Below are 11,309 nucleotides of genomic sequence, written 5' to 3' on the forward strand. Positions count from 1 at the left end.
TGGCAACTTTAGTTGTTAATGATATAAACCTTAGAATGTCTTAGAAATCAAAATATATATGGGCTGCATGGTGCGACTACAGGCTATTGACGATTTGAGAAAGAAGTTTCTTGCCCCAGGCTGCACAGCTGTTCTCTCATCAAGTGATCATATTTTCACACATCCTACTATTCTCAATTTAATTTTAGAATGGCCCATTGTCAAATGGGTAGGGGTAGGGGAAAAAAGACATGTAATCTGTATGCCCTCAATTAGCAAATGGAGGCCATGTGGCATTCCTTGTGGTCGGTTTTATAGGCTACTTGGGTTTTATAGCGGAGTATGTGCTTAATATGAGTAGCTGAGAAATAAGCATAAGAACACTTATTTCACTCCATGCATCAACCACTGTTTGAGGAGCATGCTCTCGCTGCCTGAGAGTGTCACGCCCTGATCTGTTTCACCGGTCTTGTGCTTGTCTCCACCTCCCACCAGGTGTCTCCTATTTGTCCCCATTATCCCCTGTGTATTTATACCAGTGTTTTCTGTTCGTCTTGTCCCGTCAATCTTACCAGCTTGTTTACCCGTTTTCGAATCTTTCTAGTTGCTGTTTTCTAGTCTTCCCGGTTCTGAACATTCTGCCTGCCGTTCTGTACCTCCTTGACTCTGCCCTGGATTACAGACCTCTGCCTGCCCTATACCTGCCCTGGCCTGTTCCCTTGTATAATAAATATTACGAGAACTGTACTATCTGCCTCCTGTGTCTGCACCTGGGTAATATCCTGAGTCGTGATAGTACGAACTGGCATTGACTGACCCAGCAGACTTGGACCAACTCTGCAACACTGTCTCCTCACAAGAAACCACCATTAGAAGACCATTAGAAGGAGTTGCTACGGAACCTTATGGAAGGATTCCACACCGTGGCAGAAAGCCATGACCAAACCTCCACACCTTACTGGAGCAATTCTGCGGGCTATCTAATAGACAGCAAGCCAAAACGGTACCCGCCCAGACTCTCAGTAACCACGCTACAAGCTGTCCTTCTCCCCTTCCTACCCCGGCTCCACGAGAACCCCACTTACCTCCTCCAGAGCGCTATGCTGGGGATCCTGAAACATGCCAGGTGTTCCTCTCCCAGTGCTCCCTCATCTTCGAGCTGCAGCCCTCTTTGTTTACTTCAGATCGCTCGAAGATAGCTTATCTTATAACGCTGATGTCTGGGAGGGCGTTCGCCTGGGCTACGGCGGTGTGTGAGCAACAAACCTCTGTGTGCCATAATCTGGAGACAATTGTGGCGGAGGTAAGGAAGGTGTTCGATTCTCTGATGCCCGGGAGAGAAGCGGCTCGGAAGCTACTGCAACTGCGTCAGGATTCCCGTAGTGTGGCTGACTACGTGGTAGACTGTCGCACGTTATCCGCCGAGAGTGCCTGGAATCCGGAGTCCCTATTCAACACCTTCCTTCATGGATTATCGGAGAGGATTAAAGACGAGCTCGCAGCCCGGGAGATACCCATGGACCTCGACTCCCTCATAGCCCTGACCATAAGGATTTATGGGCAGCTACAGGAACGCAGGAGGGAGAGTAAGTCTGTTCCCAACCACCCTCATTTGTCCTCGGTTTTTCCCTTGCCTCCGAAGAATCCCGGAAGTCCCCGACGCCAACACTCCCGAGAGAATCCGAAGTTACCCGAGTTCCCTTGGGAATCATCGAGGACTGTCGACTCATCTCCTCTGGTGCCCATGCAACTGAGCAAGGCTAGATTATCCCCAGAGGAACGTTCACGCAGACTGAGCTCTAAAAGCTGTCTGTATTGTGGAACTTCATGACATACATATCCACCTGTCCAATAAAAAGCCCAGGCCCATCAGTAGCAACGAGTAAACTGGCATGTCATACAGGGAGTCTCCTATCTCTCTTTACTCATACTCCTCTCCATGCTATCCTGTTGTGGAGTAACCGGTCTAAATCTCTCCTGGTGCTTCTGGACTCTTGGGCCAACGAGAGTTTTATGGACACTGCTGTGGTGTCGGAGCTGGGGATCTCCACACAAACCCTCTCCATAGACGCCAGATCATTGAAGGGGTGCTCTATTTGCAGGATCAATCACAGCACTATTCCTGTCAACCTGAGAGTGTCAGGGAATCACAGTGAGTCCATGCAGATCCTGCTCATTGAATCTCCTCATGCACCCGTGGTTTTGTGATCGTCATGGCTCCAGAGGCACAACCCCCTGATCAACTGGGCTACGGGATCTATCCTGGGGTGGGGCCCATTCTGCCACGCACATTGCCTAAAGGCGGCGCAGGGTACGGCTCTATTCCCGGCCATGGAGGAGTACATTGAGGACTCTGGTTGCAGGGAACATTCATCCTTCGTCCTCCCCTGCCAGTGCAGGGTTCTTCTTTGTGGAGAAGGACAAAACTCTGCGCCCTTGTATCGACTACTGGGGCCTCAATGATACACGGAAAAGAACTGTTACCCACTACCACTCCACTCCTCGGCGTTCGAGCCTCTCCAGTTAGTGACTGTATTTTCAAAGTTGGAACTTCGGAACGCCTACCATCTGGTTCGGATACGGGAAGGAGAAGAATGGAAAACAGCTTTTAACACAGCTAGTGGGCACTACGAGTATCTGGTGATGCCATTCTGATTGACCAACGCTCCCGCAGTGTTCCAGGCTCTGGTCAATGATGTGCTCCGTGACATGTTGAACTGATTTGTGTTTGAACTGATTTGTGTTTGTATACCTGACTTCACTGCTCTAGTCAATTCCCATCAGAGACTTCACTCCTCACACTGATTGAGTAGTTTAAATGTAATGTTGAGCTCTCGCTCTGTTTTTGTGGATACCCGTTAACAAGAGTTCTGTCCGTGGTGCTGAATGCACAGTGTACTTTTCCCTCCGTGTAGTTCATTGCATGTTTAATAATGAAAATACCTACTGAAAGGATAACATGGATGTGGTTTATTTCTGTGTATGTTAAAAAAGTAAAATAAGTAGCATATCTGGATGTGATTTCAATCAAATTATATTTTATTGGTCACATAAACATGGTTAGCAGATGTTATTGCGAGTGTAGCGAAATGCTTGTCCTCCATGTTCCGACAGTGAATCAATATCTAACAAGTAATATCTAACAATTCCACAACAAATACCTAATGGAAAAAGGAATGGAATGGAATAAGAATATATAAATATATGGATGAGCAATGACAGAGCGGCATAGGCTAAGATGCAATAGATAGTATAGAATGCAGTATTTACATATGAGATGAGTAATGCAAAATAAGTGATTATTAGTGACTCATGTTCCATTTATTAAAGTGGCCAATTATTTCAAGTCTGTATGTAGGCAGCAGCCTCTCTGTGCTAGTGATGGCTGTTTAACAGTCTGATGGCCTTGAGATAGAAGCTGTTTTTCAGTCTCTCAGTCATAGCTTTGATGCACTTGTACTGACCTCGCCTTCTGGATGGTAGCTGGGTGAACAGGCAGCGGCTCAGGTGGTTGTTGTTCTTGATGATCTTTTTGGCTTTCCTGTGACATCGGGTGCTGTAGGTGTCCTGGAGGGCAGGTAGTTTGCCCCCGGTGATGTGTTGTGCAGACCGCACCACCCTCTGGAGAGCCCTGCGGTTGTGGGCGGTGCAGTTGCCGTACCAGGCTGTGATACCGCCCGACAGGATGCTCTCAATTGTGCATCTGCAAAAGTTTGTGAGGTTTTTAGGTGACAAGCCAAATTTCTTCAGCCTCTTGGAAGTCCATGACCCAATTGCACAGGGCGAGGTTGAGACCCATGGCCTCAAGCTTAATGATGAGCTTGGAGGATACTATGGTGTTGAATGCTGAGCTATAGTCAATGAACACCATTCTTACATAGGTATTCCGCTTGTCCAGATGGGATAGGGCAGTGTGCAGTGTGATGGTGATTGCATCGTCTGTGGACCTATTGGGGCGGTAAGCAAATTGAAGAGGGTCTAGGTTGACAGGTAAGGTGGAGGTGATATGATCCTTGACTAGTCTCTCCAAGTAGTTTATGATGACAGAAGTGGGTGCTATGGGGCGATAGCCATTTAGTTCAGTTACCTTTGCAATCATTGGCACAGGAACAATGGTGGCCATCTTGAAGCATGTGGGGACAGCAGACTGGGATAGGGAGAGAGTGCCCCTAGATATATCTGTCAACACAGTCATGCACATTATATATAATCCTGTAATATGATTCTGTCCCGCGATGGCAAAAATATATTCTAATGTGGCCCTCCATGGAAAATAATTGCCCAGGCCTGCTGTAGGGGGTCCAGATTTGAGTTGTAACAGTTTGAATATTTTACAAAAAGTAACGCTCCTATTAAGCCACGGTTCCAATATCATTTCCCAGTATTCCTTGCCTTCTTGAGTGAATTGTAGAGTTACCACCCATGACTCTATTTCTTAGTGACAGAGACATGGTTGTTGAATTCGGGTATTTTTTATCCTGTGGCCTTCACCAAGTAAGTTCCTAGGTGAATAGTATTATAATTAACCTCTATAACAAAATATGTCTCATAAAGGCAGCCTGAAACTTAAGGTTTACAAGGCATAAGTAGGGTTGCAAAGTTCCAGTAACTTCCCTGAAATTCCCAGATAATGGAAAAAATCCTGGTTGGAGGATTTCCAGGAATCTTTCACCTGGGATTTCACCCCTACCTGCAAGACACATTATGCTGGTTTGCAAAGAGATGTGTAATTCCTGTTGGAATCCAGCCAGAGTTAAAATAGCCAACAGTTGGAATTTTTATACACCCACAACCTACATTCATAATTACTGCAAGTGTAAGCAGTGGTGGGGAAAGTACCCACTTACTTCAGTATAAGTAAAGATACCTTAATATAAAATGACCCAAGTAAAAGTGAAAGTCAACCAGTAAAATACTACTTGAGTAAAAGTCTACAAGTATTTGGTTTTAAATATTCTTAAGTATCCAAAGTAAATGTAATTGCTAGAATATACTTAAGTATCAAAAGTTCAAATTCCTTATATTAAGCAAACCAGACGGCATAATTTTTTATTTACGGATAGCCAGGGGCACACTAACTCAGAAATCATTTACAAACAAAGCATTTTTGTTTAGGGAGTCCACCCCTACAGGCAGTAGAGATAACCAGGGAGGTTCTCTTGATAAGTGTGTGAATTGGACCATTTTCCTTTCCTGCTAAGCATTCAAAATGTAACGAGTACTTTTGTGTCAGGGAAAATGTATGGATAAAAAGTACATTGTTTTCTTTAGGAATGTAGTGAAATAAAAATTGTCAAAAATATAAATAGTAAAGTACATACCCCAAAAAACGACTTAAGTAGTACTTTAAAGTATTTTTTACTTAAGAACTTAACACCACTGAGTGTAAGAAACTATGTGAGTAGACTGCCTAAGCCATTTAAACTGGGAAAACCATTTCAGTAATGTGTGCAAAAAATCTAACTGCAGTTAATGATTGGACTGGTTTCGAAAAATGTGTTATTTATCTTTGTGTAGAATAATATTAATCAATCAAGTACATGCAAAAACACAGATATTAAAAACAATTCCCCAAAAATCTACCTGCAGTAGAGCATGCTGGGTAAAAAGTTAATTTGTTATCATAAGTTTAAAAAGTTGATGCTTTTAATTTATTATCATCTAGTTTTGAATCAGTACCACAAACATTTCAAGTAATAACTTTTCATTGACTCTGAGTTAAACTTATTACAAGTGTTTGAGTTCAAAATGCCTTGGGGTTTACAGTAAATGGTTGTCCTCCGCCCCTTACTGGCTGGGCATTCTGACGAAGTAAGCGATCAGTCTCTCCATTTTCAATTCATCATACAGTGCCTTCAGAAAGTATTCATACACCTTGACTTATTCCACATTTCGTTGTATTACAGCCTGAATTAAAAATTGATTCAATGTTTTTTTCTCTCACACGTCTACAAGCAATACCCCATAATGACAAAGTGAAAACATGTTTTTAGAAAATTTGGCACATTTATTGAAAATAAAACAAAGACATATCACATCCATGAGTCAATACTTTGTAGAAGCATCTTTGGCAGTGATCACACCTGTGAGTCTGTCTGGGTAAGTCTCTGAGAGCTTTCCACACCTGGGTTGTGCAACATTTGACCATTATTTTTTCAAAATTCTTCAAGCTCTGTCAAATTGGTTGTTGATCATTGACAAACATTTGCAGGTTTGCCATATATTTTCAAGTAGATTTAAGTCAAAAATGTAACTCGGCCACTCAAGAACATTCACTGTCTTCTTGGTAAGCATCTCCAGCATAGATTTGGCCTTGTACTTTAGGTTATAAGGGGAATTAATCTCACAGTGTTTGGTGGAAAGCAGACTGAACCAGGTATTCCTCAGGGATTTTACCTATGCATAGTTCCATTCAGTTTATTTTATATCCTGAAAAACTCTCCAGTCCTTCAAGATAACAAGCATACCCATAACAGGATACAGCCACCACCATGCTTGAAAATATGGAGAGTGGTACTCAGTAATGTATTGGATTTGCCTCAAACATAACACTTTGTATTCAGGACAAAAAGTTAATTGCTTTGTCACATTTTTTGCAGTATTAATTTAGTGCCTTGTTGCAAACAGGATGCATGTTTTGGAATATTTTTATTCTGTACAGGCTTCCTTCACTCTGTCAAATAGGTTAGTATTGTGGATAACTACAATGTTGTTGATCCATCCTCCGTTTTCCCCTATCAAAGCCATTAAACTCTGTAACTGTTTTAAAGTCACCATTGGCCTCCTGGTGAAATCCTTGAGTGGTTTCATTCCTCTCCGGCAACTGAGTTAGGAATGACGCCGGTATCTTTTTAGTGACTTGGTGTATCGATACACCATTCATAGTGTAAGTAATAACTTCACCATGCTCAAATGGATATTCAATGTTTGTTTCTTTTTTCTTTTTTTACCAATAGGTGCCCTTCTTTGCGAGGCGAAAACCTCCCTGGTCTTTGTGGTTGAATCTGAGTTTGAAACGATTTTAATTCAGGCTGTAACACAACAAGATATTAAAAAAATCAAGGGATGTGAATATTGTTTAAATGGCTAAATAATTTAACAGTGCACCAGGGGTACTTGCTACTTTGATTCCTGAAATGCAGTCTGTTGATGGAGTAGTTTTCAAAACCTAAATAATAATTTTGTTACATTGTTTGCTAGCTCAGCTCTTCATCTAGGAGACAGTTTAACATTTACTAGGGGAATAATGATCTGCAGACAATGATCAGCTAGGGGGAAATCAGATTTTCAACATTTTGATGTCATATTTATAACCATATAACATAGTGTATTTGGAAAGTATTCAGACCCATTTATTTTTTCCACATTTTGTTACAGCCTTATTCTAAAATTGATTAAATAGTTCCCCCCCCTCATCAATCTACACGCAAAGCAATAACAAGTTTTTTWGATTTTTTTGAAAATGTATTAAAAATAAAAAACAGATTACAGAAGTATTCCTGACACTTTACTCAGTACTTTGTTGAAGCACCTTTGGCAGCAATTACAGCCTCGAGTCCTCTTGGGTATTATGCTACAAGCTTGGCACACCTGTATTTGGGGAGTTTCTCCRAATCTTCTCTGCAGATCCTCCAGACGTGACGCTCGGCATTCAGGCCCAAGAGTTCAATCTTGGTTTCATCAGACCAGAGAATCTTGTTTCTCATGGTCTGAGAGTCCTTTATGTACCTTTTGGCAAATTCCAAGCGGCCTGTCATGTGCCTTTTACTGAGGAGTGGCTTCCATCTGGCAACTCTACCATAAAGGCCTGATTGGTGGAGTACTGCAGATATGGTTTTCCTTCTGGAAGGTTCCCAACTCCACAGAGGATCTCTGGAGCTCTGTCAGAGTGACCACTGGGTTCTTGGTCACCTCCCTGACCAAGGCCCTTCTCCCCCGATTGCTCAGTTTGGCCTGGTGGCCAGCTCTAGGAAGTCTTGGTGGCTCCAAATGTTTTGGTACCGTTCCCCAGATCTGTGCCTCGACAAAATCCTGTCTCTAAGCTCTACGGACAATTCCTTTGACCTCATGGCTTGGTTTTTTCTCTGACATGCACTGTCAACTTACATAGACAGGTGTGTGCATTCCAAATCATGTACAATCAATTGAATTTACCACAGGTGGACTCCAATCAAGTTATAGAAACATCTCAAGGATAATCAATGGAAACAGGATGCACCTGAGCTCAATTTCGAGTCTCCTAGCAAAGGTTCTGAATACGTATGTAAATTAGGTGTTTCTATTTTTGCTTTGTCATTATGTGGTATTGTGTGTAGATTGATGAGGGAAAAATGTAATTTAATCAATTTTAGAATAAGGCTGTAACGAAACAAAATGTGGAAAAAGTCAAGGGGTCTGAATACTTTCCGAAAAATAMCAAAAACCTGTTTTTTCTGTCATTATGGGGTATTGTGTGTAGACTGAGGAAAACGTATTTAAAAAAAATAAGGGTGTAACGTAACAAAATTTGGAAAAAGTCATGGGTTCTGAATACTTTTTCGAAGGCACAGGGTTTATTTATAGCAATGGTTATCAACTGTACTTTAGAGATGGAACATAAGTAGCATAAAATTGAGGTTGTGGTGGCAGCTGCAGAGAGATAATTAGGTGTACGAGACTTGACGTCAGAGTTACAGGGTGTGTTGAGTGGTAGTGTTCTGTCTTGTCCTTTCAGGCTGTTGGCCTGAGGTAGGAATAAATAGATTGAAATAGTGGAGTAGGGTGGTGGGGTTTCAGTGAGTGTTGGGTTAGATGGTAGGGTATTTGATGATTTATTTATTTTAAAAATTCAAGCAAAGTATAGGGGAGTTATACTCCAGTCTAGTACGTGGCGGTAATGCAACATTTATTGGATGCCAATGTAACGGATGAGAAATGGCTAGCTAGTTAGCGCTAATAGCGTTTCAATCGGTTACGTCACTCACTTTGAGACCTTGAAGTAGTGGTTCCTCYTGCCTTTGTGGAGCGATGGGTAACGATGCTTCGTGGGTGACTGTTGTTGATGTGTGCAGAGGGTCCCTGGTTCGCGCGAGGGGACGGACGTAAAGTTAAACTGTTACACCAACCGCCATTAAACCTCATTGAAGACCGTACAACATTGCTAACACTAGCTAGCTAGCCAGTAAATATAACTTTTTCCCCAAAAAATGTTTGTTAGTAGGCTAAATTGGACATGTTATGRATAAAATTAATCTGCTGTCGACATCAGAACGACTACAACCATCCTTTTACCAGGTTTACATGAATAAATTGTAATGCTAGTCCACCACAACATACCTGAGAGTCTCCCGATTAGTAAGGTGTAGTCTGTGTTAAATTTCATTKTGTATTAAAAAAAAAACTTTGAGATCATTGTGGGGGGATTTCGCCAGTGGTTAGAAGTGGAAATTGGGCTTCTCGAGAAAATGTTGTCCAAGGTTGCAACATTAACCACGGGGGCGGGGCTTAGCGAAGGGTAAATTATCTGTAAATCAAGGAAATAGGTCGAATTGAAGAATCAAAACAACTTGCCCAATATTACGGTTTTTAAACCTGATCTTAAATTAATAGATTAAGCCCTTTATCTTGTGTATTGGATTACAGATATGATAACATGTTTTGCCTAACCTGAAACCAGTTAAAATCCTGATGAGGGTGAGTGGTTTGACAAAAAGAGATTATGGATGATGACAGATTTACGGCATAAAATGAGCGGGGATAGTCGGAATAAACCCTATGGTTTTCTTCTGTCAAATTCTCACAGTAAGAAAATAAAGAAAGCATAAAAATGAACGATTCTAAGCTAAATACAGGCCGTTACGGGATTCGATGTCGGGCTGGCGAGTGTGTCATGTTTAGTAGAACATGACCTCTGAATCCGCTACAATTACTTATTGGTAGGGTAACCTCGACTGGCCAGCGTTTATCAGTGGTGAGGATATCGCTCATTAGTCTACTATAGGTCATGTACACAGGATACAGCTGGATGTAAACAGTGTAATGAAATGCTTACTTGCAAGTTGCATGAGAGAGACCGCGCCTCGTCTAGTTCCTCAAAATTATATAGCTCTGTTCTCATTGGTCAATTATTGGTTATAACATGGTTGCACTGGTGTCTCGGATTGGTTGGTGAGTGCAATTCGTAGTTGCAGACGACGATATGATTGGTTGTCGCAACCAGACATTTCCTTGACTTACCGTTGTCAGGGAGGTAGCGTTTCATAGGGTTTCGCAACTACAATATTGTAAAGAAAGAGCAACACATTTCCAAAGATGTAAGAAATGGTAGGCTACTGGAGTGCTGGAGTGGTGTAACAGTTGTGTTAAATTTAATATATGACCAAAATTTGATGTAGGCTTGAGTTGTAGGCATTGGATTTTAATTCAAATATTGTTCATATTTTAAAACTGTCTAAACTTGAGAGAATACGTGATACATCAAAAAGTGCATCTTTCGAGGCTGGTTTGTATTTCAAACTTCTCAACGTGTAACCAGCGGCTCCGTGGCGCAATGGATAGCGCATTGGACTTCTAGGTTAAGGATCGAAGTGATTCAAAGGTTGTGGGTTCGAGTCCCACCGGAGTCGAATTTTTGATCTGTTGATTGTCAAACATGAGTTTTTAGAATGATAATGAAAAATTAAACATGACAATAGTGCGACTACACAAAATACGCGTAACCAATAACTATTACTCTCCATAGGCATAAACGCACAGCTCTAAATGTACACTGTAGCCTAATCTTTCACAGAAATTCAAGACACAACATTAACCAAAAGCTGTATAATTTTATTTCCATCCGATGTCGGGTAGTTGTCTTAGTCTATAATCCAATAGGCGACGGTTTACTATCTATATAAAAGCTTGAAACATTAAATACTGTGCTGTCAAAAGTTGTTTGTGAACCGCTTGTTGCTCTCGAGTGCTCGTTCAGGACTATGCAGTCTGAAAGCGTGCGTAACAGTGCACGAGGCGTCGGAAGACTTGGCCTCTGGTGCTGGAAAAGCTGAGACGTCCAGTCATACAGTGGTGGAGCAGTGAAGTGCAAGGAAACCACATCAGTCTCACATACAAATATAGAATAACTTATTTAGTAGGCTGATGGAAAAACACATATCAACACAATAATTCCGCTATGAACAAATATTGAAAATACTTTTTATTTAACAAATAATTGTCTACTTTTTAACTCTGCTTGTTGGGAATTTGTCGTAAGTAAGCATTTCACGGTAAAGTCTACACCGTTGTATTCGGCGCATTTGACCAATGCAATATGATTGGATTTGAACAGGCACAAACGCTGCCCCAAACTT

At 41.7% G+C, this 11,309-nt stretch overlaps 1 non-coding gene across 1 annotated transcript; it reads left to right on the plus strand.

The window, feature by feature from the left end:
* Positions 1 to 10,493: 10,493 nt before the first annotated feature.
* On the plus strand, positions 10,494 to 10,583 carry trnar-ucu (transfer RNA arginine (anticodon UCU)). The gene is given in 2 exon segments: positions 10,494 to 10,530; positions 10,548 to 10,583. It is a non-coding gene; the product is annotated as a tRNA-Arg (tRNA).
* Positions 10,584 to 11,309: the final 726 nt, after the last annotated feature.

This window comes from Salvelinus sp. IW2-2015, linkage group LG1 (genome assembly GCF_002910315.2).
Source record: "Salvelinus sp. IW2-2015 linkage group LG1, ASM291031v2, whole genome shotgun sequence".
Classification (NCBI taxonomy): Eukaryota; Metazoa; Chordata; class Actinopteri; order Salmoniformes; family Salmonidae; genus Salvelinus; species Salvelinus sp. IW2-2015.